The 4,160-nt window shown below is 39.4% G+C and overlaps 1 non-coding gene across 1 annotated transcript; it reads right to left on the reverse strand.

The window, feature by feature from the left end:
- Positions 1 to 2,164: 2,164 nt before the first annotated feature.
- LOC127134153 (small nucleolar RNA R71) lies at positions 2,165 to 2,271 on the reverse strand. The gene has a single exon (XR_007807913.1). It is a non-coding gene; the product is annotated as a small nucleolar RNA R71 (small nucleolar RNA).
- Between the last annotated feature and the right edge of the window lie 1,889 nt (positions 2,272 to 4,160).

A 4,160-nucleotide genomic window follows, 5' to 3' on the forward strand; every position in this document is an offset into this window, starting at 1 on the left:
ATGACGTGTCATAGTTCAACTTCTCCTCAACTGCCACGCCTCCCACTATCTCCACTTGGGCGCCACAATTTACCCTTATGGCGGGCGCCATGGTGTTGTGGCGGGCGCCACAAGAAGAAAGAAGTTTCCCTTCCAAATTCAAACTGAAGGGCATCCTTGTCTTTTCCATTATTTTCCTTGCTTATAAATAGAGACTCGATTTCATTTGTTTCATCATCCAAACTTAGAACAAACTTAGTTACGATTAGGCATATATTCAGTATTGTAAAAGTGGTAATCCCTTCACATCGGAGTGTTGCCACAACTGTGTGATCGAGTCTGTAATCGAGTTTGGAGCACTTTGGAAGGAAGTTAATCCTGCCGCCATTTTCATTTCCGTTTCGCACTTTATTCAACCCTCCGATTGGAGCAGGTTTTATTGCTTTACCTTTGTCTACTTTACTTTCCCGCACTGTCTTCACTTTAATTTATTTCTCGCACTCGCACTACTTTTATTTACTTTCCGCACTCGAACTACTTTCATTTATTTCTCGCACTCGCACTACTTTTATTTACTTTCCGCACTCGCACTACTTTGTTTATTTCTCACACTCGCACTACTTTTATTTGCTTTCCGCACTCGCACTACTTTGTTTATTTCTCGCACTCGCACTACTTTTATTTACTTTCCCTACTCGCACTACTTTGTTTATTTCTCGCACTCGCACTACTTTGTTTATTTCTCGCACTCACACTACTTTTATTTATTTTCTCTCACTCGCACTACTTTTATTTATTTTCCGCACTCGCACTACTTTTATTTAAATTAAAATGCATCTTTACTTTACCATGTCTAGCTAAACCTATAAAGGTTAGAATGTAAGGATCGTAATTGAACCGATAATCCGTACAATTGTTCGTAGAAACACTTAAGGGCTATTTTGACTTTCAACTTAAGTTTTCCCGCACTTAATTTCCGTTGGATAAGATCGAAAGTCGTCCAACGTCTTTTTAAATTTAGTTGTTTTTAACTATTTCAAAAACAGCGAAAGCGCTTTGTTTAGTTCATTAGGAGTTTTTAACTTAAAAAGAAAAGTGATTTTAAAACTATTTTCGGACGCGTTTATAAGTTTAGAGTCTGGTTCGTGAGAACCTCTTTTGGTTAAGAAATCCAGGTCAAAATACTTTTCAACTTAGTCAAGATACTATATTTCTTAAAAATAGGTTTACTACTCTAACGCAATGCGCGCCTTTTTATAAGTGACAATAAAAGGGTTTGATTAGGGAGTAAAACTCGGTTCTGAATACGCGAAAGCGACAGTTCCCGTTAAATTGGTTCTTTTCAAAGTAGGAAACACTGCCCATAAGTAATTCTATTAGCTAGTACTTGGATTATTAATTGATTATGTGAATTACATTCGAACCTGTCTTTATTAATTGAATTTTATTTAATACTTTATTTTTCAATGTACACTTTTAAAACCCCTGTTTCGATTACCTTAGATAAACACTGTAATAATAGATAACGATAGATTGACACTTGGTCTTTGTGGATTCGACAATCTTTTATATTACTCTGACGCGTTCGTATACTTGCGAAAAGCACGCATCAAGTTTTTGGCGCCGTTGCCGGGGACCAATTTCGTCAAATTTTGTACCCTGTTGTTATATCGTTTAGATTTAGGTTGTTACCTGTCGGTCAATGCGAAGAACTCGCAGCACCAGAAGCTTAGTATACCCTCTGGCGGAACCTGAACGTTACGCTCGTGCACGTTTATTTTTCCATAGAATTAGGAGAGCTATGGCCGAAGATCAAAACCAAAGACCTCTTAAGGATTTCTCCCAACCATCCAACGAAGAACCTAGTTCTAGTATAGTAAACCCAACCATCCCAGCTAATAATTTCGAACTTAAACCCTCCTTGTTGCAACTAGTGCAACAGAGACAATTCGCAGGTCTTGCTACTGAGAACCCAAACCAACATTTAAAAATCTTTCTCCAATTAGCAGACACTTTTAAAACCAATGGAGCTTCTCCTGAGGTAATCTGTTTAAGATTATTCCCTTTTTCCCTCAGAGATAAAGCCCTATCATGGTTATATTCCCTTCCACCCAATTCCATTACAACTTGGGATAACCTTAGAAGAGTATTCCTTGCTAGATACTTTCCCCCAAGTAAGACCACCGTTCTTCGAAACCGCATAACCAGATTTATCGAGAACCAAGGAGAATCGTTATTCGAAGCTTGGAAGAGATATAAAGAGCTGTTAAGAGCATGCCCACATCATGGTTTAGAAAATTGGTTAATCATTCAGACCTTCTATAATGGACTTCACTATAACACTAAAATGACCATCGACGCTGCCGCAGGCGGTGCACTGATGAACAAACCTTACCGTGAAGCTAGTGCCCCCATCGAAGATATGGCTCAAAACCATCAATCACGGGGAATCGAATGAGCGACAGTTGAGAAGAAGGAAGCCCAAGGAGGAGTACATGAGTTAAGCTCTATAGACATGATGCAGGCTAAAATGGACGCGTTGGCCCTCAAGGTCGAGCATATATGCATAAACCCAAATTCTGCAGCTGCAGTTTTGACGAATTGTGAGATATGTGGAACCAAAGGACACCAATATGTAGAATGCAGTCTCTTAAACGAAACCCACTCTGAGCAAGTGAACTACACCCAAGGGAACCCATATTCGAATACCTATAACCCTGGATGGAGGAATAACCAGAACTTCTCCTATAAGAACAATAACCCTATCCAAAATAATGCACCTCCGAGACAACCAGGTTACCAAGCCCCAAGAACAAATCAACCTATGCAACTTGTCCCACCAAAGCCGAGCCTTGAGAAAATTATGGAAAATTTTATCACTGCTCAAACCCAACAAAACAAAGAGTTCATGAACCAGAACATTCACGTTAACGAACTGATTTCCCAGCTAGGAACCAAGGTTGACCAAATAGTTACTCACACTAAGATGCTTGAAACCCAGATCTCTCAGGTAGCTTTAAACCAAGCCCCCCAGACTACACTTGGAGGACAGTTCCATGGACAACCTCAACAGAATCCGAGAGGACAGGCCAATGCCATTACCCTATGAAGTGGGAATGCTTATGATGAACCACCAAACCCAAGATTGAGTGAACCCAAAACTTCTAAGAAATATATCGAACCCACGGACGAAGTAAAGGAACCAGAGGAATCTGAAAAATATGAAGGTCAAGAAAAAGGAGAAGAACCTAAAGATAAAACTTATGTACCACCCCCGCCATATAAACCACCGATACCATATCCGCAAAGACTCAAACAAACCCAGATCAATAACCAGTATCAGAAATTTATTAAGGTTATAGAAAAACTTCACGTAGAAATCCCTTTCACAGAAGCCATCACCCAAATACCTTCTTATGCAAAGTTTCTCAAAGACATCCTTACCAACAAACGTAGACTCGACGATCCGAAACCCTTGGAATGCAATTCTATTTCCGAGAATAAGTTAGCCAAAAAAGATAAAGATCCTGGAAATTTCTCCATTCCTTGTCTCTTGGGTAGTCATGTCATCGAAAAAGCTTCTCTAGACTTAGGAGCTAGTGTGAGCTTAATGCCTTTAGCAGTTTGTGAGAGGTTAAACTTAGGAGAATTACAGCCTACTAAGATATCACTTCAGTTAGCCGATAGATCTGTTAAGTATCCGATAGGCATATTAGAAGACGTCCTTGTTAGGATAGGTCAGTTATTTATCCCTACTGATTTTATTGTCATGGACATTAAAGAGGATAATGATATACCAATCCTTCTAGGTAGACCGTTCTCATCAACTGCATGAGCCATAATAGATGTCAAGAGAGGAAAGTTGACCTTTGAGGTAGGTGACGAGAAGATAGAATTTATACTTTCAAAATTTCTTATGGCACGTGTGATGGGAGACGCATGTTATGCCATAAATATCATTGATGAATATGTTAGGGAATTAGAACAAGAAGAAATCATAAAAACAATTAAGTTGCCATCAACTCTCACACTGGAAGATGATGACTTTGGGAAACCCTACATCGATGATAACCTTTATGAATGTTTATCCCTTACCCCAGATCATATGTCATGCCCTAAGAAACCAACCTTAGAACTTAAGGAACTGCCTAAGAACCTGAGATATGAGTTCCTCGACGAAG

This window comes from Lathyrus oleraceus, chromosome 3 (genome assembly GCF_024323335.1).
Source record: "Lathyrus oleraceus cultivar Zhongwan6 chromosome 3, CAAS_Psat_ZW6_1.0, whole genome shotgun sequence".
NCBI classification, from domain to species: Eukaryota; Viridiplantae; Streptophyta; class Magnoliopsida; order Fabales; family Fabaceae; genus Lathyrus; species Lathyrus oleraceus.